The sequence below is a fragment of the Euleptes europaea genome, chromosome 6 (genome assembly GCF_029931775.1).
Source record: "Euleptes europaea isolate rEulEur1 chromosome 6, rEulEur1.hap1, whole genome shotgun sequence".
Lineage (NCBI taxonomy): Eukaryota > Metazoa > Chordata > Lepidosauria > Squamata > Sphaerodactylidae > Euleptes > Euleptes europaea.
In genome coordinates, this window is record NC_079317.1 from 38,748,498 (window position 1) to 38,773,870 (window position 25,373).

Genomic DNA, 25,373 nt, shown 5'->3' on the forward strand with positions numbered 1-25,373 from the left:
GATCTAAATCATATTTTCCCAATTTGTCAACAAGAATATTATGGGGAACTTTATCAAAAGCCTTATCAAAAGCCTTACTGAAATTGATTCCATGTCCATGCATTCTAAACTTGCTTTGGAGAGAGAAAAGGCTGTACAAATTGGTACTGGGAAGGATATATTTATTTGCAAATATGTATCCTGCTTTTCCAAGTCAGTTCAGAGAGGGTACCAATAAACAGCAAGTTAAAAGAACTGTTGATCGACAATAAAACCATACTCAAAACCATATCAAGGAAACAGCCATAATAAAACAATAAGATTATCCTCAAGCAACAACAATAATAATAATATAAAAATGTCATTAGAGAATTTGCCACTAGTAGAACAACCACTTCTTTCTATTAAAGAGCAGTCTTGCTGGCTTGTCAGAAAACTAAAAGAGAAGAAGCTAGTCTCAACTGTTCTGGTGAGCTCTTCCACAACATAGGGCCTTTACTATAAAGGATCAAGCCCTCACTCAAAGCCAGCCAGACTTGACCACAAGATGGAACCACTAGCAGTCATTTTTGGAGAGCAGGCACATAAAGAGAGAGGAAGTCCCCCATATACAGCACCGGAGGCAGAGCTTTTTCAGGGGTGGTGCCTTGCCTTTGGAAGACCGTCTTCAACGAGGCTTGCTTGATGCCACCTTACTTTCCTTTAGGCTGCAGGCTAAAACATTCCTTTTTTACCCAAGCTTGTAACAAAAAGGGTTTATCTAGGGTTGTCAACTCCAGCCTGGGAAATTCCTGCAGATTTGGGGGTGGTCCCTGGGTAGAAACTTTGCAGGGATGAGATTCCAAAAAGTCCATCCTCCGACTGCCATTTCTTCTAGGGAAATGGTACTCTGTAGTCTGGAGATCAGTGGTAACTCCAGGAGAACTCCAGCCTCCTAGTTTTATCTCTTTTAGTTGTTTTATGCTTGTGGCCTGAGAGTTGTTTTATCTACATCATTTTATGCTGCTACATCATTTTATGCTGTGTCTTGTTTTTAGTGGATTGTTTTTATTGTTGTTGTTGTAAGCCACCTCAAGCAGTATCTGGGGAACAGCATATGATTTTTTTTGAAATAAATAAATAAAAGACCAGTGAGAACACAAAATAATTACCAGTGGGGAAGTGGGCAATGGACGCCTTTTTTGTTATTTTCCTGCCTTCACAATGAAAAAAAAATCACTGGTAGGGGAACTAGGGTTTAAGAAATAGATTCTGAAACTGTGGACTGTACCATTAGGGTTGCTAGGTCTCTCTTCGCCACTGGCAGGAGGTTTTTGTGGCGGAGTTTAAGGAGAGCAGGGTTTGGAGAGAGGAGAGACTTCAATGCCATAGAGTCCAATTGCCAATGCAGCCATTTTCTCCAGGTGAACTGATCTCTATCTGCTGGAGATCAGTTGTTATAGCAGGAGATTTCCTGCTACCACCTAGAGGTTGGCAACCCTACGTACCATATACCATGTTTGCCCACAGTTCTCTTTCAAGGCATCCAGAAGATCATAGGAAAATAATAGAGGAAATGTTGAAGCAATATCAAACAAATGTACAATAACCAACTCCTAATTAATCCTGTCGGCTCTGACACAGCTGGACTAAATGTGTGGAGGGGAAACGCTGCTCGGTGGATTGTAGGCATGACAAGGCTTCTGCTTGCTATGTGCCTGAAGTGACAATAACTCAGTGTTACAGAGCATAGGCAAATCTCGCAATTGGGAAATACAAAGGAAAACAGGGCATAAATAAGATCATGGGTCATTACAACAGTCTTTAACTCCCTGCTGATACACTGGAGTGCTTTCGAGTGGTTACAGATTTTCTGATCAGGCCAGTAATGTTGTTGTTATTGTAATTTCTATGGCAGTGTTCAGTATACAAAATACTTGGCAAGCCTTATTGCATCTATCGATCCTATGACTAGTTCAAGAGTGTTAACAGGCCCCAAGCTGCTCTGGGAACTTTAGTGGGGAATGGGGATTTGAGCCTGGATTTTTAATTTGTAACAAGTCTTGTTGTGTATATTGGTAAGGTCTGTGCAACTCCACTGTTTAGTCACCCAACCTGAAATTAAATTTGCCCCCAAATATAAACTATAACCCTGGGGGGAGGAGGAGACAGACAACTCCTCCTCTTCATGTGCAAAGAAAGTGCGGGGCAGGGGGGGAGAGATCTATTGTTAAGCAGAACTGGAACACACAGGTCAGGGGAGATAAAGCCTGCCCCATCTCACCTTTTATTCTAGTGCTTGAAATTTTTTTCTTTCCAGCCAAGTTCTGATATGGGAAGTCAGCCAAGCTGGAAGGGGAAACGGAGTTCAGCAAGGTAGGAGGGTGAGAGTCAACATGGTGTAGTGGTTAAGAGCGGTGGACTCTAATCTGGAGAACTAGGTTTGATTCCCCACTTCTCCACATGAAGCCTGCTGGGTGACCTTGGGCCAGTCAAAGTTCTCTCAGAAAATGTGGGCTGGACACTGTGGGCTGGACACTGCTACTGTTAGGTGGATTGGGAATTGGTTGACCAAACAAACCCAAAGGGTGCTCATTAATGGCACAACTTCATCCTGGAGAGGTGGGGTACCACCGGGGTCTGTCCTGGGACCAGTACTATTTAATATTTTTATAAATGACTTGGATGATAGAATAGAGAGCATGCTAATCAAATTTGCAGATGACACCAAGTTAGGAGGGGTAGTTAATACCCCGGAGGATAGGGTCAGAGTTCAGAATGACCTTGATAGACTGGAGCACTGGGCCATAAGTAATAAAATGGATTTCAATAGGGAGAACTGTAAGGTACTTCACCTAGGCAGACACAACATAAGGCACAGGTATAGGATGGGAAGTAGTTGGCTTGACAACAGTACATGTGAAAGAGATCTGGGAGTCTTAGTGAACCACAAACTGAACATAAGTCAACAGTGTGATATGGTGGCTAAGAAGGCCAATGCAATTCTAGGGAAGCAATACTACCACTGTATTCTGCAATAGTCAGACCTCACTGTGAGGTTGCTGTAAATCAGCTGTGATGACAGCACACGCACAAATGCACACAAGGTAAGAGGGTAGGGTATTCAGCTCCGGGTTGAGAAATACCTGGAGATGTTGAGGGTGGAGCCTGAGGAGAGTGGGGTTTGGAGAGGTGAGGGACTTCAATGCCATAGAGTCCAATTGCCAAAGTGGCCATTTTCTCCAGGGGAACTGATTTCTATCAGCTGGAGATCAGCACTACTTATAATTGCAATAGTAATCTTATTCAATTTAGGCATATATAATATTCATTCCATAAATGTGCAATAATATTCAAAAGAATCCAAAAACAATTTGTTGCATGCGGAAAGATCAGTGTCTGTGTGATTTTTTTTCTAAGAAATGCACTGGTAAATAAATATGTAAATAAAATATCTCAGCAAGAAACCTCTCTCCCTGTAGGAAACTATCGATGTGGCCATTGCTCCTATTGCAAATTTTTAATACCAGTTCGAGAAGTAACCAACCCTGCAACAGGTTATTTGTTTAAGATCACATCATTTAATAACTGTAATTCTAAAAATTGTATTTACGCCATTAAATGTTCTTGCCATATCTGGTACATTGGCAAAACCAGCAGACCTATAAAATATAGAATCGGGGAACATCTATCAAGATTTAGGAACAAAGTGATGGAAGCCCCTTTAACAGCGCATTTCTTAGAAAAAAATCACAGACACTGATTTCTCCTTTTTTATTATCTGGAGATTTATTAATTATAACAATGATGTAACTGAGATAGATTTACTGTTGATACAGCAAGAAACAAAATACATACACCTCTTTGGATCCTTACATCCACATGGATTAAATACCTCAATAGACTTACATAGCTATTTGTAATAAGGTATTGTACCTTTAAGATCTTATACACCCAGATGCATGCAATCAGCAGAGCGGTTTTAACTCAACCAAGTTACTGGTTGTGCAGTAAGGACATTTGATCCCATCCAACAGAGGAGCGTGTTACTATACAGCCCGAGTGTGAGTAATTTTGTATTGTATATTTAATGATATTGCATGTTTTGTAGCACATAAAACTCTTTTCCATTTGGCAACAATAATGTTGTACTGAGCAAAATTATGCTGTACAAGACCTTAAAGACTATATTGTTTATGTCAGGTCCTGTATGTATAACTATGTGGAATATCAATTTATGGCATTGCGATTTTTTAATATAGTGGCAGCTGATGAAGACCGTCTAGTGGTCGAAACAGGGATACATCCGACACCTTATATTCTATTTGATATGATCCGCCATTGCCACTCATGTGATTGATGAGTTATTATACTCCAAGTAACGGCAACAGAAGAAACCTGTTATCCACATTACAAAAGGCTTGACGCACACGTGACTACATCTCAACGTCTCCTAGATGCAAGTTAGTGATATACTCCCACAGGACTCTTTGGCTTATATGTAACGCTTGTGACATTAACAACGCATGCAACAAATTGTTTTCGGATTCTTTTGCATATTATTGCACATTTATGGAATGAATATTACATATGCCTAAATTGAATAAGATTACTATTGCATTAATAAGTAGTGCTTGTTTTTTTCTGCTATTTTTTGTTTGCTAACTAACTTCATAGCAGGCTAACTTATATTTACTCACCACCTGGAGGTTGGCAACCCTATAAGAGGGCTAGGGACAGGGTTTTGGTCCTCTCACTCATGGGCACTGTTCTCAAGATCTGTTGCTTGAGGATCCAGAAGAAAGGGGAGAGGAGATCCATTATATGCCAGTGTATGCCAACCTGTGCTCATTCTGCAAGAGATACTTTTAATCACTTATGAAGCTGCTTTCATCTATCTGTCTGAAGTTTGGGAGGGAAGATTCTTTGGGTGAAGAATGCAGTTCTTCACAGAAAATCTGTTTCCTATGGAAACCAGTGAAAAGAATGATGACAGTGGTTTCCCAATAAAGCTAACTTTAATCCCAATGATGAAGAATCCAAATGGCACAGAATCTGGTTCCAAATCAGACTTGTTTGTTTGTTTGTTTTGCACCCTTCTACTCAATAATGTTTCAGTTTGCTTTCAGTTCTATCCAAGTAGGAATTTCTTCATCTTTTCCTTAGCTTTAAGGTTTCTGGGCCTATGCTACAAGGATTACAGCTAGCATACTGAATGAAGTTCCCTTCTAGTTTAAAATTGTGACAGGGGCAAAGCATAAACATATGGATGAATGCATGATTCTGCTGCAAATCCTGACTAAGTAGTTAGCTGTTTAGGGCAAACATCCTCTTACTTGAACTGCTGAGGACTCTGGTTGTGTAGGAAACTGAGACAAGGCCCAGAAAAGTCAAAATTAGTTCATCTGCAAGTTTCTGGTTTGATGATATTGATACCTCTTCACTTTCCTTAAACAACATTAATCAGTCCTGTTATAAAATCACTATCTCCAGTGAGAATGTAGATTAGTTTGAATAGCCTTTTGAATTTTAGTATCTGTTACCAGAAAAGAGCAATATGATTTCTGAAGACATTGTTGTAAAGATGTATCTCCAAATATGGGGAAAGTGGCTTAATCTATAGGACCCAGTTCATTGAAGAACCAGCAAAGGGATTCACCCGTACAGCTAATCATTCTATTTACTAAACCGTATCAACCCTACTGAATATCTTTAAAACTGCTATTATTGGGGTTGCCTGCTCTCTGTTGGGAAATACCTGGAGATTTTGAGGGAGGAGCCTGAGGAGGGCTGGGTTTGGGTAGGGAGGGACTTCAATAGGGTATCATGCCATAGATTTCACCTTCCAAAGCAGCCATTTTCTGCAGGTGAACTGATTTCTGTCACCTGGAGATCAATTGTATTAGAGGGCGATCTCCAGCCAACACCTGGAGGTTGGCAGCCCTAGCTATTATATAAGAAAAAATAATAGTGTCATCCCAAACAGTTACCATTCTAAATTCAACTAAATCAATGAGCTTCGAAGGCCGTACCTTTCTTTAGATTGCCCTGAAAAACATCCCTTATTACCTAGCCAACAGAAAACATTCTTGTCAAATGCTTAGGCACAATTTTTGAGAGCTCATCTGGCCTGCACGTGGCCGAAGCTTGATAAGGCGCTAAAGTGCTTCCATTGTGGCCCACCTTTGCAGATGGCTTTAGAAATTGCTGTGGAAAATGAAGAGAATGCATTGGTTTTAAAAAAGGACTCATTGGCTGAATCATGACAACCTTGGAAGGAAAATGTGCTGAAGCTATAAGGAGAGTTTCTCTATTTCTTTGACTAAATATTGTGAATATTTTCACATATTTGAAGCAGTATTCATTTTCATCCCATTGAAGTTTCTATAAGCTGTCAGCAAAGTTTGATATACAGAATATTTAGTTGTCCCCAAACGATTAAAAATTTCAGACCGCATTGGCTTTCAGCTTGCGCCTAAAAGCTTGTGCCTCTAGCCATGCCCAACCTTTATACCTGCAAACAGGAAGGAGATGGATCCCAATCAAGCTGCATTATTCTCCAAATCAATGGAATTGGTGACAACCAAAAGGGAGAGAAAACAGAAGGGCTGCACCAATCACAGAGATAAAAATCGGCAAAAGAGTGTGGTTCAATGAAGAATATTTTTTGTTCAGGTAAAAAAATTCTGTATGCGTGTTAGCAATAGAAGTTCTTCAGGGGAGTCTGCTAGTCCTTCAATATTTTTTTACAACCAGAATGTTAGATAGAGTTGGAACCTCCAGGTGGTAACTGGAGATCTCCTGGGATTACAACTCATCTCCAGGCAACAGAGATCAGTTCACTGGAGAAAATGGCTGTAGAGGAGACCCGGTCTGACCTCCGCCAAGCCGGTTCCTCTTTGGTTCAAAAGTTGCCAAATGTTTTCCTCAGAAAACCCAAAGCCCCCACTGGGCTCCAGGATTCCTCCTAGTGCACAGTGTAGGTAGTTCTGCCACCAGCTCCCAGTTCCAAAAGGCTTAGCTTTTCCAGGGAAGAGCTGAGAGCGGCTCTTCCCCAGCTAATTTCCAAAAGACAAAAGGCAAACACCGACCTTGCAGAGTAGAGGCTCTGGCAAGGGAGGGCTGCTTTGGTAGGTGGTTTATCTAAAACCCCAAAAAGGCACTATGGATTTAGGCCTGAGACCCCAAGAAGCTTACAAGATATACCCATTAAAGGCTAACAAGATAGTGCTTCATTACAGGAAAGAAAGATATTTGTGGGGCAGTTAGCACAAAACAACAAAGCTTTTCATATTACTAACTACACATTCAGTTCTTAAGTTCAGCAATTGGCACAGCTTGTCAGAGAGAGAGGCTACAAAAGACAAAGGATTGTTAGGTAAAGGTTCTACCAGAGTTTCCAAAGTTCCAAGCATCTGTAGATTTCAGTATCCAGAGTTTCCGTCAAGCATTTGGTTTCCCTTAAGGGCAAGGGAAACCCCAAAGGAATGATGAAGCCATGACGCGGCCAGCACGCCAAGACATTCATGTCTGTGGATCAGAACAGGTCCATATTTATCCGTTCAATCCCATCAGGTGACGGCGGTGGAATTGCCGAGAAATCAATAAACCTGTAAATTAATTGGCATATCTCTATGCCTTTGAAGCTAAGGATGAATTTGCATTTCTGCAGCAATGCAAAACATCTGCATCTCTCTCTGGCTCTAGAGATTCCAGGCCTCTGGCAGAATTGCCACCTTGGGAACAGATAGCTGTTTGTTATGGCTCTTACAATAGGAAGGCTTGCTTTGAAGTGGAGGTAGCAGTATAGGGATGCCTCTGGCCTTCACACCTTCCCCCAAACTGAAAGTGACTTCCCATGGGAATGGGAGTGACTTCCCACGGGAATGGTTTGCAAGAGAGCTGTTTCGGTCATCAGCTCCCAGAGTTTGATATCAAAACATAGAAGGCCTCAGCCTGAACCAATTTTTGCTTTTCTTTACAATGGTCACCTTGGAAGGTGAACTCTATGGAATTATAACACATTGAAGTCCCACCCCTCCTCAAACCCTGCCCTTCTCAGGCTCCACCCCCCAAATCTCCAGATATTTCCCAACCCAGAGCTGGCAACCCTAATGCTAGATCATGTGACAAGATCATGTGACAAGTAAATACAGTTGCAAGATCATGTGAATGCAAGATCATGTGACAACTGAAAGGAACATATTGTCAGGTGCAGTAGTTATAGACTGCTTTTTTGGATTCAGATCTGTCAGGAGAAAAGTAGGATAGACAGACAGAATGTTATACCAGATTCATGTCTATTGTTATAGATTTTTCAACAACAAAACACAAATTATTGCATAAAAATCTTAAATTCTTCTTATGTCTGCTGCAAGTTTAAAAATTGCTCTGTGTGTGTGTGCCATCAAGTCACAGCTGACTTATGACACCCTGTAGGGTTTTCCAGGCAAGAGGCATTCAGAGGTGTTTTGCCATTGCCTACCTCTGTGTGGGCTGAGAGAGTTCTGAGGGAACTGTGGCTGGCCCAAGGTCACCCAGAAGACTTCATGTGGAGGAGTGGGGGACTGAACCCGCTTCTCCAGATTAGAGTCTGCCAATCTTAACCACTATACCATGCTGGCTCTCATTAATAAAAACTGCTAGGAAATAGAAAAAAGCAGCATGTCTTTGTGTTGAATTCTGGTACAAGACAACATGAAATGAGATAACAATGGAGAATTTAACTTTCCTTTTATGGTGCATATTACAATCTGATAAATTCATTGAAACATGATCAATTTTCTTAATTCAATGAAAGACCTGATAATGTTAGATCTCCTTCACAGGTAGATTATTTTGGGGCAAACAGTGTTGTTAGTGAACTGGAGTTGTCAAACGCTTTAAAACAGGGGTGTCAAACACAATTGTTATGAGGGCCGGATATGACATAAATGTTACTTGGTCGGACCGGGGCTTGCCTTGCCAGCCCAGATTGAGAGTGGGGTGGGGGTGGCGGCTGCCTTGGCTGGATTGCAGGCCAGATAAGAGCTCTCAAGGGGCTGGATTCAGCCTGCAGGCCTTATGTTTGACATCCCTGCTTTAAAGTATTTTTCATGCTTTAAATTTAGATTATATGCTTATTATATGCTTAATGTTACATTTTGTATGACATACTTAGCAATACTTTGATATTATTTCTTGTTGGTTTATTGGTGTTGTTGTTGTTAATAACAACAAACAAACAAATAAACCAGCCTGTCAAGCCCCTGAGAACTTGGGGGGGTGGATTTTGAAGCATGGTGTGGGATTTCAGAATTCGTTTCACATCCCAACGGTCTTTATGCCCCCTTCTTCCTTATTACATTGATATCCAGCTTTTCTTCCATCATTGAATCCAAGATGGTATACATATGACCCCAAAAGACTCTAAGACTCATGGGGTAAGACCTGGTAATGTCACACTGAATAGCAGTACTAAGGTAGTACTTCCATACCCCAGTGGGAGTTAATTGTATCTCATGGTGTCTGTGAATTTGTGTAGACACAATCATGTAGCTTTAAAGAGATGGACTATTCATCACACAAGTTATCATATGACTGATGTCCCTGAGCAATCAGTTCTTTGTATCAATCCTGGCTACCACTGGAGGTTATTTGGAGAGGTATTGAGGAGGGGCTCCTCCCACTCTGCTGTACCAGCCACATTCATTCTAGACCTGTCCCAGCGATGTAGAAAGGCCAGTTTAGCTGATTACTCAGAGTCTTTGTTTATTTTCTGTGCTGCTATGAGAGCTGTATAAGAAGTTGGGTATTACATCTCTCCTTAAAAGAGTAGTGCACTTGTTCGCTACCCAGACAAGTCTCCTGCTGAGCTCTCATCTCTGGCAAAGTGCAACGATGTACAAATGAACTTCCTGTACAGTAGAGTCTGGGAAACTTTGGTCATTTATGCATGGTCGCTTTAACCTCCTTTATTCCCTGTTTCAGCCAGGATAAAAGTAACCCAGGTTGGGGGAAACTGTATGCATTGGCTGGAATGATCAGGGACGAAACTGTGTGCTAATGGAGGCATGAACACAGAAAAGCAGTCTCCCAAGTTCAAATCAAGTCCCACCCCTTTAAATGCTGCTCTGTAATTGGCTGACTTCGCAGTACTCACCCTGAGAGAAGATTTCTTCCTCCACCCCAGACACAACTGCCGCATAAAAAAAGCATTTTAAGAACAAAAAACAAAAAATGGAGCAATCTGAAAAAAGGGGAGGGGAGAAATCCAAGCCTCCTTTTTAAAATAGCCCTTTTTTTGCTCAGAAAGAGCTCTGAGGTAGCAGGAAGCACTTGAATCCCTGCCTCTTTACACACTGCTTCATGATTGGCTCTGAGAGAAGCCAATCTTCTGTGCTTTCCCTGTTTGGCTATCTGCATGCTGCCTTGAAGAGGGGTTTGGAAAAGGGTGGGGAGAAGCTCAACCCGAAAACAGAGTATGCATTCTCTGTGACTCCAGAATGAGCCAGGATGAACGGTTTAATTCGGGCCAGACGAGGAATGGGAAAAGCCAGGTTTGTTTTGCGTTGAAACAGCGTTGAACTTCCAAGGAATGAGGTAGCGTGCATACTGAAAAAATTGATCTTGGCTGAAACAGGGAATAAAGGAGGGTAAAGCGACTGTGCATAAATGACCGTTGACAGTGACAGCAACAGGGCTGTCTCGTTGAAAGAGAAAGCATTCTAAAAATCACTTCCCAAAAAAAGCAAACCTTGTCATTTAGAAAGCTTTGCTATTTTTCAACAAAAGCATAGTTTTCCCACCACACAGATTCTAAGGAACCGGATCTCTTGAAACAAACGGTATGACAACATCCCTGTTACAAATAGGGTTGCCAACCTCCGGGTACTAGCTGGAGATCTCCCGCTGTTACAACTGACCTTCATCCGATAGAGATCAGCTCACCTGGAGAAAATGGCTGCTATGGCAATTGGACTCTATGGCATTGAAGTCCTTCCCATCCCCAAACCCTGCCCTCATCAGGCGCCACCAAAAAACCTTCTGCTGGTGGCGAAGAGGGACCTGGCAACCCTAGTTACAAAATAGATACACAGTTTGTTTCAGTGTATCAATTAAAATCATGCCAGACTACTTATTTATTAATTTTATGAACCAGGATATTTATAGGCTGGGCTGGTGTTGGGGATTGACATTGGTGGGCATTTGCCAAGGCCCACAGCCCAGGAAGGGACCCACTCCCAACCCCTTTCCCCCCAGTCTCTAATACCTTTCTTCTTTACAGTTCCTGCTTGCTTGCCTGCCCTCTTTAAATAAGTGAGCAAGGAGAAGGACCTTTGCAGGAGTGAACAAAAAAGGGGGCAGTAGCAAGGACATGAGCCGACTGAGGTCAATGTTTTCAAGACCGAGCTGCAGCTGACACCATGTATAACTTTCCTAGGACCCAGTAGGGTTGCCAGATCTCCTGCTATAGAATATCTCAATAAACACAGAGAGTTGGGTGGGGGACCAGGACTGTGGCAGCCGGCTGTACCTCTAACCTACATGCATTCATTGGCTCACATGCAAAGAACTTAACACATATACAAGTGCAGGCCTGCAGGACTTCCCATGATCAGGAATTACATGGAGAGAGCCTAGTGTACTTTCATCAGTATGCACATTTCTACATGTGCATTCCAATAAACATATGCTGGTTCATCGGGCAGAACTTACGTCATGATCCTGCCCTTCCTGTGCATTCATTCTTGCAGGTCTCTAGTTTAATCAGGGCCCAAATTCCCTGGATTTGCAACAAAAAACAGTACAACTGATTTTAACAGCATTGGGTTGTACACAAATGTTTAAAGAGCGATAATTTAAAAATTCTAAACTATTGTTTATTAATTTGTCATTTATTTGATGAAATGAAATATAACTTATTTTAAAACAATCACCTGTGGGTTGGTTATGTGCATATTCTTTGCTTTGCTTTGCTTTTTCTTTGCTTGCCTCTTTTTAATTCCCGTGTTTTGTCACACCTATCTGGATTTCACTGAGCCATTTTGGTTTTCTGTGTTATACAGATGTTTTAGTTTGTTCTCTTCCATGTTTTCATACATACAGTTTTTTTAAAAAAAAACATATTAATGACATGTTTTCTGTTTTAATTAGCAGTCCACTAGAGGTTTAAGGTAAGTAGCCGAAACTAGGGAAATGTAATTGCTCCACCATCTGGTCAGCTATAATATTTTACTACATTTATTTGAGGAATACAGTATTGTTTACAAGTCAAGAGATTTCCTCCGGAGGCCAATTTTGAGTGACATGTAGTTTTTCACTTATGTCATACTTGTGTAAATTCAGATTTTTCCAACATTTCATTTTACCCTTTGAATTCAAAGTTTTGTGAAATATACTATGTTGGTAACATTGTTGTTGGTTTATTTATTTATTTATTTGGAGCCCAAAGTGAAGCTTTGCTCACAGAACACAGCTTTCCTGCCTGCCCTCTCCAGCTACAGCACTTAGTAACCCCAGAAAAGTACTCTTGAAGGTTGGGGCACTCTTGGACACGACACGGAGGGGCACCCATTGGAAAGAGAAGTCAGTGCAAATCACAGACCACCCCCTTACTGCACAAACAGGTGCCTACCACTTTTGCAAACTGACATTTGGATTCAACTCATATTTATATACCAGCATCTCAGTTGACCACTATCCAAAACCTCCCACATTTAAAACAAGAACACAAAATCATAATAAAGAACCTTCACAGAATAAATCATATACATGAATCAAGAAAGAAAGCTAGGATAAATATTATGCCTATTATTTTAGGTGCTTTGGAACACAAGCAGGACAATGCTGCTGCAGTCGTCTTGTTTGTGGGCTTCCTAGAGGCACCCGGTTGGCCACTGTGTGAACAGACTGCTGGACTTGATGGGCCTTGGTCTGATCCAGCATGTCCTTTCTTATGTTCTTATTATCATCTGCACCTCATTTGACAAAATATGATGCCCTGGCCTCAAATTAAAATCGCCTCCAAATATATTCCTAAAGAATCTTAGGTTGAGGCAGCACTTTTTGAGGGGGAAGTCTCTTCTGTCATTTGCCTTCAACTAATGGGTCAGGACCCACAAGTCCTGTCAGACCTCACAACCTAGGTCAGGCTCACAACGTAAGGTGAGTTATACTAGTGGCAAGATCACTTTTTCGTCTATATTAGTTTTAGGAGTAACAGAAAGACCGGAAGAGATCAAAAGCAAAGGAGGACAGAGCACCTGTACTGATAGAACTGCTAATAAAGCACTACTTGAAACATGCAGTTTTTTTCAGCAAGAAGCAGAGTGGGGGGGGGGCTGGGGAATGGGAGTCTGAGGGCAAAGCTATAAGTTAAGTTTGTTTATGAGTTTAGTCTCCAGGTTCACCAGTATGATCAGAGTCACACATCAGCTCCAAGAATGTTGTTTAAAAGCCACAGACGCTTATTTTTCTAATGAAGGGTGACACCGGTGGAGGGGGGGCTCTTGCTTTCCCCTCAGCCTTTTTTCTTGATTTTAAAGAATGCCCAGTGGGATGTTAGTCACATACATTTGGAGCTGTCCATGGAGTAGTCTGAGCACTCACACTTCAGCACAGACTCCTCCATGGAAATTCCTACTCTAGGTCATGTCTCCAAAGGTGATTGGCTGGGAGCATTCACCTCCCGATCTCTTGCAAGATCCAATTGGAAGGGGAAATTGCCACTGCCTGGGAAATTCTGCAAACCAAAAAAAAAAAAAAAGATGCCTGATGCAGTGCTGACAGTTAGCATTTGAACACACCATTTGGGGGGGGGGGTTATAATCATGATAATGACCCGAAACAGCAATTTTCCTGTATAATTTTGGCTGAGGAATTTCAGAATGCACACCCTGACCAGTTACGTCTCCTGACCTGAAGCTAAGCAGGGTTAGCTGTCAAAGCTTGGAAGCTAAGCAGGGTTGGCTGTCAAAGATAGGACATTTTGGAGGACTTTGATTCATAGGGTCGCCATGAGTCGGAAGTGACTTGACGGCACTTCACACACACACACAGTACTTGGATGGGAGGCCACCAAGGAAATCCAGGATTGCTATGCAGAGGCAGGCAAGGGCAAACCCACTCTGAAGTGAATATCTCTTTCCTTGAAAACCCTACAGGGCCTCCATACGTTGGTTGTTGCTTGATGGCACTTTCCACCACCACCACTTGTTACTCAGGAATAAGAAAAGTTGTGCCTCCCAGAATTCCTTCTTCTGCACAGTTGTTTTTTTACATGTGACCTTATAAAGAAAGGGAAAATAAGAATATTAGGAGCGCACCCTTCAAAAATTATTGTTTTCACTCTGTATCAAAATTTTTGGAATGGCATATTTATAATTTTCATAAATTTCAAAGGTATTATTATCTTATCAGGCACTGGTTTTAATAAATATTAAAAATACTTCTAAGTGAAAACAATAATTATGCCTTTTTAAAATGATACGTTTTGAAGTTTTCCTCAAGGCAGCAGGAGCAGGGAGGGAGGGCGGAGAAGCACACCCCTGCCTCCAGTTGGCCCAAAGCTCTTCAACCTTTAAAGGGCCATTATTTTTTATGGGAAAACTCAGACACTGGACTCCAAGTCTACTGCCCACAGAAAATAACCAGCAGGGATTTCCTGGAAGGGAAAGCCAGCACCAGTGAGGTGGGGGCATTCTGGGGCGGCTTCCTAATGCTATTTGCTTCAGAAACACCCCCTTACACAGCAGCATAGCTACGAAACCTTTTTTGGTGTCATACCCTCGCTGTTCTCAATGAGGCATCTTTTGCTTTTTTTTCTATTTTTTAATTTTTGAATCCCTTTTTTACCTCTGCGGCAGCCAGGAACCCTCCGAGGAGGCGTGGGTTCACCGCTCCCGGCTGCTGCATAAATAATCCCCCATCAGGAATGGGCTGCCTATGCCAGGGAAACAGATACAGGAAGGGGATTCCTCAGAAAAGGTGTCACAGCTAAAAAGACCCTGTATCTTGTTGCCACCTTCCTCACCTCTGGATGCTAAAGCTTCCAAAGGGGGTCCTGAGATGATGAATATAAAGTTTAGACAGTTTCCCAGAGTAGTAGGCTGTCTTTAAGTTATCCTGATCACAGTCACTTTAGAGCTTTAAAGGCCGTGACCAGCACATTGAACTGCTTCTGGAAATGAACAGGCAGTGAAACAAATGAAGTCACAGAATAACTCAACAGCATCACTTTAACGTATCTATCTAGTACATTTTTATTCTACCCTTCATCCAAGAAGCTCATAGCAGTGCACATAGTTCTTCTTACCTCCTCTGTTTTTTGCCTCACAACTACCTGGGAGGCCAGACACAGAGAGAGGGGCTGGTGCTGGCCCAAGGTCACCCAGTGAGCTTCATAGCAAAGTCGGAATTTGAACGCAGGTCTGCTTGTGGCCAAACTAGATGTAACTTCTTCTTATTTGGGGTGTGTGTGTGTGAATTGGGTCCGGGTTCCTCTAGCCCAGCTCACTTTCCATGCAGCCACACAGCAGCCACAGGGTATGTCATTTTAAAGAACAGAAAGAGCCCTTTTCAGCTGGGGACTGTGGCACAGGGGGAGAGGGGATCCTGCCTCTCCCCCATGCCATTTTCAGAAGCTGGAATTGCTCTAGCAGGGTTATTTACATAACTGGAGCAGTATGTAGAGTATTCTGAGCACATGGAGCTCCTCCAAAGTTACAAAAATAGTTCTCTGCCCACGGTATTTCAGCTTTTGAAATGGTGTGATGTGGGGAGGCAGGAGCTTATTCTTCCCCTATGCCATAGTTTCAAGCCAAAGAGGGCTCCCTCTAGGGTTGCCAGCTCCATGTTGAGAAATACCTGAAGATTTGAGTCTGAGAAGGGCGGGGTTTGTTGAGGGGAGGGACTTCATTGGTATATACCACCATATACTGCCCCAAAAACCTCCCGCCAGTGGTGAAGAGGGACCTGACAACCCTATTAGCTTCTGAGGTCTGAAGAGAGCAAGCTAGCCTGGGCCATCCAGGACTGGGCATGCTGGATATTACACCACTGTAATCATTCATCTACTGAATTTTTTTCTGCCCAAATGGTATAGATCCTCCTAAAATGTGCCTTGTTATAAGACTCTGGTCATTTGATCTTGTTCTTTGTACTCATGATAACCCAGTGCTCTCATCCTTAGCAACTATCCTCCATGTCATTCCTGTCACTTTTGGTCTTTAGAACATTAAGAGTTATTAGTAATGAAAAGTAATATAAATGTTTTAAATTTATCTATGAAGTAGTTGATTAGGAAACTTCCTTGTGCGACTGAGTGAGTTCCTATGAATCAAACGTACCCTTACTGGGATCACCAACCTATTTAAATCAAAGTAGACGCCATTACATTTTGGCAATGTAGATGCCATTACATGTTTTGTAAGTCTGTCCAGTAGAGGGCAAACTCTCCTTCCCTCCCTCCCTCCCTCTCCCTCCCTCCCTCCTTCCCTCTCTCTCTCTCTCTCTCTCTCTCTCACACACACACACACACACACACACACACACACACAAAGAGAGAGAGAGAGTTCATTATAATAAGGTTCTTGCAGTTTTGCAGAGCAGTCTCATGCAGATTTCCACAATTACCTGCAGGATTTTGATGACTGTAAATCACTCACCACAGGCTAGCAAATGGGTTTTTTTTTTTTTAGCTGTCCTCATTGTATAAAATAGCTTTGCATTTGGAAAATTACTTGAACATTCCATTTTTATTCCACATATGAAACCAAAGTCACCTTAAATAATCCTATTTTTCCCCCATTGGTCTCCATTTGGAGATTATTTCTTTGCCCATCTTATTTAAAGCTCTATTTCATACAATGTAAGAATGCATCATGACTGATTATATGTTTCAGCTATTGGGAAACGATTCAGAATTCCAAATTGCTGTTTCATTGTATCAAACTTTACTTTAAATTTTTTGGTGTATATTCTGAAAGAAATATCCATATTTTTACACCATGCTAGCAGTAAAATGCTGTTCTTTTAATGGACTAAAGCTAAACCATCATGCTCAATGGGATTCCTGTCTTTGACAAAAAGGAATGCAGTGTTCATCCTCAAACCTCTTATGCTTCTTGGAAGAATACACGCTAATTGTTACAATTCATATAAAGGAATAAAACGGGGGCTACTATTTTGAGACTGCTATTTCACCATTATTTAGAGTACTTTTGGCATCGTAGAGTGTCGTGATCTCTTCTTGAGCAGGATTGTATTGAATGATTTTTAAAAAAATAGTTCCTGCCCCTAAAGATTTAATGATTCAAGTGACTATTTGCTGACCATTAACACTAGTATATTCCTGCTGACATAAATGGGGCTAAGCCAATGATGACTGATCAGTGACCCTTTTTGAGCAGGCCTGCTCCATGTTTTAGATATGATGTTGCTTTGGGGAGGAGGTTGCCATGAGCACTGAAGGGTGAGCTGTTTGTAAAGACAATTTCCTGTGCAAAATTGTTTTACCTAAAGTACTTCAGGAATGAAAGATACTGGGCTGGATTCTAACTTGTCTTTGGGCAAGTGGAAAGCACTTCTCCTCAAGCAAGTGGTGTGGGGTACACAGTTTTCATGGATTTCCCACTTGAAGCCCATGGCCTTGCATCAGATACTGTTCATAAGGGTCTTCCATTCTTCAGGAGTAGCTTTTCCAGTAACACGCAGGGGCTGCAGTGGACAGATGGCAGTGGGAAATATACCTTTCACAAGTGGAGCCAAGCTCACAGGTCTTAGGATACAACTCAAAGTTTTTTTTATTATACAGCAATGGCAGTTGTTTCCCCACATATTTTTGCAGTCGTTTTGATCCCTTGTTGTTTCTGATCAGCAAATGATTGGAGGAGAAAGAGTGTGTGACAGTTCCCCTGTGAGGCCAGAGGGAGGTGTCTCCAGCCAATGTAATAAGTCTACTCCCAGCAGGCCAACTTCTTAAATCCTTCTCACAACTTTTTCTATCTACATTAATGAATCCAGAATAACTGCAACTCTTCATACTAGATGCACACTCATTTATTCAGAAAACAAAAAAGGCATACTCAATCACCTTTGGGCAAAATCATGCGTTGGTTGCATTTTATAAGCCAAAGGGTTTTGTCTTGCCTGTAAAACACCTGCTTTACATCCCATCTTTATGATAAGGGTTACAATTGAGATAACTTCACAAACACACACACACACCAGTTTCACTTCACTCTTTCCCCTTCCTCAATGCATTCTATTGGTCAGATTTATCTGCAAATGATTTCAGAGCCAACTCCCTCTACATTTGTCCTAAGAGAGAGTTTCCCAACCTTGTTGAGCCTGTGGGAAGTTTTGGAATTTTGAAAACAGTTGAGTGGGCACCACTACAAAATTGCTGTCATGGAGAGGATGCAGCCAGCCACAAAACAGTTGCCTTGGGAGCTGTGACCAATCCTAAAATTAGGAGGTCAACTTCAAACCAGGTTTCATTCTATGAGGGAGGCAGCTGTTTCTTAATGGGTTCTTCCTGAAGACGCATATGATATACCTCATGGGTTCTTCTGAAGCACCTCCTGCTCCAGTTAGGTGATAGAAAGCCAGAATTGGCACTTGGCTTTGGGGAAGAAGGAAGTGGGCACTTAGCCTCAGAGACAATGTTGAAATGGATGTGCCCTTGCCTGCTTTAGCTGCCTTCTAGTTTCTTTGAATCCTGGATACCTATTGGGTACTCAGTTTATATTTGTGCTGCAATACAGAGGTCTTTTTATCTTGTGGCTATGGCAGCTACATAATTAAAATGGACTACAAGTTGCTAGTAGCTATAAAAATGTGTCTTATTCTTTCGCATGTAACAAGCAAGCCACAATAATTTATTTATTACCATGCTATTAGGCTTATACAAGTGGGAACCCACAAGGACTTCCAGGGGTCATTTTTCCTGTATCCCCTCCCCACACTATTTCTTCTTTCTCTCCTCCTGTCAGCCCCTATATATTCTCCCCTTTCCATGCTTCCTTCTTTCCTTCCTACTCACCAACCAACATTTCTTTTATTCCCCCAGTCTTCAGCTTTATTTACATCATTTATATCACACCTTTCTCCCAAAAGGGACCAAAAGCAGCTTACACCACTCTCCTGTCTTCCATTTTATCCTCACAACAACCCAACGAGGTATATTAGGCCGAGAGAGTGATGACTGGCTCAAGTTCACCCAGCAAGCTTCCATGGCAGAATGAGGGTTTGAACCAGGGTCTCCCAGATCCTAGTCTGACACTCAAACCACTACACAACAGCTTTTCCTCCTTCCCTCTCCCTGGCAGCCTGCCCCTGGGAAAAGTCAGGCCTAGTTGCAGATGTTATGTGGTAGAAGTCAGCCAAGTCATGCAAGTTGTGTGAAGGCTGCCACTGGGCTGATATAAATGGTTGGTTATCTTTTCATGTCTCCAGTCTCTAGATTTAACTATCTACAGATGAAGCCATCTTGAGAATTAAATATATTGACAAGTGGGGGAATGGTAAGGACTTATGAGGGACATCTCATTTTCCTATTCTCCACTATTTTGTCTTATTCTTCCCTGAAAGTCCCTATATTATTTCCCTTTTTCCCCTCTTTCACACCCAGCCAGTAGAATAAGAAGAGTCCGTTTTTATACCCCAGTTTCTCTACCTTTCAGGAGTCTCAAAAAGGATTCCCTTCCCTTCTTCTCACCACAACAGACACCTTGTAAGGTAGGTGGGGCTGAGAGAGTTCTGACAGAACTGTGACTGGCCCAAGGTCACCCAGCTGGCTCCATGTGGAGGAACAGAGAATCAAACCCGGTTATCCAGATTAGAATCCACCCCTCTTAACCACTACACCACGCTGTATCCACAGATGGGGCCTCATTGAGAATTAGATGTATGGATTCTTATCTTAAACGACTGATGCTTAAAGATGTATTTGAGAAGTATGTTGGACTACTATACCAAACTCTATTCCCAGGACACACCCCAAACAGGAGTAAAACAGGATGATTAAATAATCTGGCTGACATCTTACTCTTCAGGCTCCATCAGTCCCCACATTCCAAAGCAGAAAACTACTTCCTGTTTACTAGAATTGTCTGAAAATCTGGGCCAGGCCATGTAATCACTTTGCTTGTAGACAACTTCATTATAGACATTGTATTGTGCCCCAGACTGTAAGCAAAGGGGCCATCTCTGTTATCCTCATTGCTACTGAGCCCACTGTGGAAGATTTTCATTAGTGATTAAAACATTGCCTCCTGGCAAACTATTGAGCTGATCTTCTGACATGAGTATGGATTGCTAAAAGCAGGGCAACAAAAATGTGTAACCATAAGCAGGGCAATTGTGTGAATTGATACCTCAACTGAACGCCTTTTTTTTTTTTTTTTGCAATCAAGTCATAGCTGACTTATTGTGACCCAGTAGGGTTTTCAAGGCAAGAGACATTTGGAGGTAATTTGCCATTGCCTGCCTCCGTGTCATGACCCTGGTATTCCTTGGAGGTCTCCCATCCGAACACTAGCCAGGATCAGGGCTGAGAGTGTGTGACTGGCCCAAGGTTACCTGCCAAGCTTCCACAGCGCGAGTGGGGATTTGAACCTGGATTTCCCAAAAACTCAGTAGAAATGCAATGCCCCCCCCCCCAAAAAAAAACCTGAACACCCTCTTCATACCATTGGTAAGTGCCGGTTTAAGTATTACAAAAGTATAACTGTTACAAAACTATAAGACAATCTGAAAGGAAAAAAGAAAGGGAATTGCCACCTGACCCGTAATAAAAATAGTGAACAAGGTAATACAAATATTTTTATTTCATTATAAGTGTTAACTATCATTGCAAAACTTGTGACTCCTCGCCCATTGCAGGTATTAACTAGGTCAGCACAACTAGTGAGTGTACTGGGGATTTTTGTTCATTAGATTTGAATTTTACATAATTACATTTTGCCTTGTTCTTCCTGCAATGCATAGCCCCTTTACCCTGCTGTTTGCTGTTTATACCTCCTACATAAAATGACCACATAGTGAGGATCTACTCATTGTATCTGAAGAACTGGGCTCTAGTCCATGAAAACTTATGCTGGAATAAATTTTGTTAGTCTTTAGGGTGCCACAAAGACTTCTGTTAAATTTTTGCGGTGACACACTGGCGTGACTGCCCCCCAAAATGATCATTTTAAATTATTGCTATTATGCGACTGGTATTTTGAGGGAAAGAAGCAGTTTGGGTAAAGGCATGTTTTAAAAAGTGACTTTTCATTTAATTATTTGTGAATCTCAAATGTGGTATCCAATTAATGAATGGTTTAAATGTCTGGCTGGAGAGACCTTTGTTCCTTTTACCTCTTCATGTCATAGCACAGGGCTCTGGCTAGCAGACTGGCCTTTGTACCCAGGAATTGTTCCATTCGGCATTTCCTTTGCTTTGGGAGGGGGGCTTAAATGGTTCTCCCCTTGTGCCTTAACTCTCCACTTAATGCCATTGAATATAAACAGTACGCAGCACAGTTACCCTTGAAAATCGCTATTTTTATATCTCCTTTTGGGTGACACCAACTACACGTCCGGCTCTAGAGAAGAGGTCATTCGCCTCGCGTTATCACCTGATCACATCAGCATTTGCATATTTTTGCTGATTATGAAGCTAAATAAAGTTGCCTTGTGACACTCATATTGTATCTATTACATATTTCACTTCAAAACCTCATCTCTCCGAACCCCTCTTCAGCATGCTTGAAGTAGGCAAAGCAAAATGAAAGGAATTTTCTATTTAAGTAGAGCACTGACATTCTGTTACACAATTCAATCTTGTCTATATACCTGCTCTCAAAAAAAAAAAAAACAAGACGCTAAACAAAAAATGCTGAATGCATTGAGTCAGCAGTGCCATAGGTGTCTGAATGCATCCGTAGCTTCCTTCTCACTCATCAGTGTAATTGTTGTCATGTTATTCCATTTTTTGATTAGTCTGGTCCGCCAATCTCCAAGCTTTTTCTGGCCAAACGTTCTTCTGCTAGTTGTCATGGTGACTGAATTGTTAGTGAGGAGAAAGGCTCTGTTGTCTGTCATTGTTCTGTTGTGGTTTAGGTAATGCAGGAGGCATCACGAGTGAAGTGGATGGACCTTTTTTGCTCGACATCATTTCAGAGTATTGAAAATCTCACATAAAAAAGGAGCAAATAGGCCCCAACCAAAGAAATAACTAAGTTCCCTTTTAAAAGAAAGTGCGTGTTATTGTAAAAGGGGGTAAAACAGCACTAAGAAAATAGCTGTAAGCATATTATATGTGTTATGAGAACAATTGCTACAATTTGAATGCCAGTATACAAATACTTGCCATTTTGCAATTTAGATTTAATCTTTTTTTAAAAAAATGCAGCTTCTTCACCAACTATTTGGGTTTCTTTCCCTCCTGTGTTCCTTAACTCTTTTATTCTTCAAATGAAAACTTATTAAATAAGTCCCCCCCCCCCAGGTAAAAATATTTGAAATAGCACTCTTCTGGGAACTTCTTACAATGTCCAGTTATATTTGCTAGATAACTACTTTACTGTGTCAGTTACGGAATCACTAATAGCTCATCTTTTATCATAGGGGACAGAGAATTCTCATTTTAAAATTCTACGGCTAAAAAATTATAGCCTGGGGCCTTCCTCCAGTGCTTTGAACTGGTGATAAGAAACTAAGAAGAACCAGAGGGAAAGCATGAAAAAATCAAAACCTTACAAATAGAATTACTAGTAAAAATTCAGCAGTAGTCAGGAAAAAACAGAATAATGCTGGCAGATGAAATGTGTCTTTTAGAAAACATATTTTCATGGTTAAATATACACAAAATGTTTACATTTTAATAGTGACAAAGGCTGTTATCCTATGTCTTTGGGAATAAATCCCGCTGCATTCAGTGGGGCTTGCTTCTGAGTAAACATGCAGATCATCAGACCAAAATTGGTTGCATATTTGGATAGTCATTCTTTTCCCCGTGTTGGCATGGATTTACTATCATATCCCCAAAGTGCTGCATCATAGAGTTAGGTCCACGTCCCATCGAAGTCAGTGGCTAAACTCTCCATCTCTGTGTTCTACCTGTCATAGGATACAGAACTATTAAACAGCACAACATAGGGAACTCTTTAATGTTAGACTAATACTGCTGAATCCAAAGCTATACTGACTGCACTAATTAGTTCATTTCTGTTCACACACATGCTCTTTTTTCAAAGCCAATTAGTCCATTTCCCCCCCTTATTTCCTCTATAACAGTACTGAATCCTGGGAAGCTATCCCATACAGCAGGAGAAAGTGGAGGCCAAGAAACACAAAAGAAAGAGACAAAAGGGATGTTCTAGCCATACATTTCTGTCTTGGCTGGTTGCAGTAATTGGTTCCTCTGAAGAATCATTTGAAATGGCTTCCTAGCTCTGCAGCACTCTCAGGGGAAGTGTATTTGGAATCATTTTAAAATGGACAGTAGCAAAATTTGTAGAACTGGGATCATCCCCCAGTCATGCCTTTAACACTTTTTAAAAATTTGCAATGCTTTGTAATCCTGTTCCTAATGTATTGTTTATTGGATGTTTTATGCTGTCTGCCTGAATTGTTTTTATGTAATTGTAATCTGCTTTGAGTTTCAGGAAGAAAGTTAGGCTATAACTGAAGTAAAGAAAGGACATGTAAAGATAAAATTCTAATCAGGATGGCCCAGATCTTGGAAGCTAAGCAGGGTTGGCCCTGGTTAGTACTTGGAAAGGAGACCATGAAAGACGTCCAGGGTTGCTACGCAGAGACAGACAACGGCACTACTGTTAGTCTCTTGTCTTGAAAACCCTATGCGGTTGCCATAAATCAGCTGCGACGTGATTACACTTTCTAGCACCAAAGATAACACTAAAAGAATAAAAGTTCAGTGTGAATACTACTCACTCGGCATAGAATGAAGACATGAGATACCAGTCCAAGGAGGAAATTATGTCTTTTCTGCATAATAATTTCAATACTTGCAAGTTGTCCTAGGCTTACCAAGTCGCCCATTCCAGCAGTCTCTCACCCTGCCAGCTCTCCCCTGCTCTCACCCACTCTCGCAGCAGAAGAAAATGGGAGGGGGGATGATGTCACAGACTCAGTGATGTCACCTCTTGGTGCCATGTGAGTGATGCTCTAGGAATTTCCCCAACCTCTATGCTCTTTATCATTGAGGTTGGGAGAATTCCTAGAGCATCATCTGACACTCCCTGTTCCCATGCCCCACCCCCAAAAGCTCTTGGGGTTGTCTGCACCTGGCAATCCTAAATTATGCATACCAATGTCATAGCAATCTGCACCATTTCTAGGATTAGGCCTAATTATAAAAACACCCAACCCTGTCATACAACTTTGAACAGGTGAAAAAACACCCTCTAATCTTATGGGAGACCAACACATTCTGCCTCACATTGTCTATCACAAAGCGGGCAGGCAGGCAGGCAAGCAACAGCTGTGACAAATGTAATTTCCTGCTAAGGTGTACAAGGCAGTTGGCCCAGTCCTGGCTTTTAATGGAAATGGGGGTGTAATCTCCCCCACGATTATTATGGTGGTGAGTGGACTCATAAGGGAGAGTGGGGATTTGAACCTGGGTCTCCCAGATCCTAAAATGCTGGCAATTGCAGCATTAGCATTTTAACCACTATACCAAACTGGCTTTCTCATCCCTCCCTCCCTAAGAGACAGTACATGTGCGTCTGATGAAAGTACAGCTCATACATATTCTCTCAGGGAAGATGTCCATGTTACTTACTGGAAACATGACTTCCTTGCACTTTCTGTATGTCTATGTCAAAGCAACACCAGAAGACAATCATCATGTGCTAAAATATACATTTGTAGATTTCCTGTTCCTTGGTTCATCAACCAAAAGGGAGACTGAAACCAAGAAATCAGAAAGAGATTCAGACTGGGAGGGGCAGCCATAAAAGATCTAGAAAAGATCCTTAAGTGTAAGGATGTGTTTAGTGACCAAGATCAAGATAATTCATACCATAATATTCCCTATTACAAGGTATGGGTGCAAAAGTTAAACAATGACGAATGCTGACAGGAAGAAAGTTTATTCACTTGAAATGTGGCATTGGAAAAGAGTTTTATGGATACCATGGACCACCAAAAAGAAAAAATTAGTGGGTTCTAGATCAAATCAAGCCTGAACTTTCCCTAAAAGCTAAAATGACTAAACTGAGGCTATCATACTTTGGTCATATTATAAGAAGACGACTCTCTGGAAAAGACAATGATGCTAGGAAAAGATGAAGGCAGCAAGCAGGAAGACCCAACATGAAATGGATTGACTCAGTCAAGGAAGCCAAAGCAAGACCTGAGCAAGGTTGTTAAGAGTAGGATGCTTTGGAGGTCATTAATTCATAGGGTCACCATAAACCAGA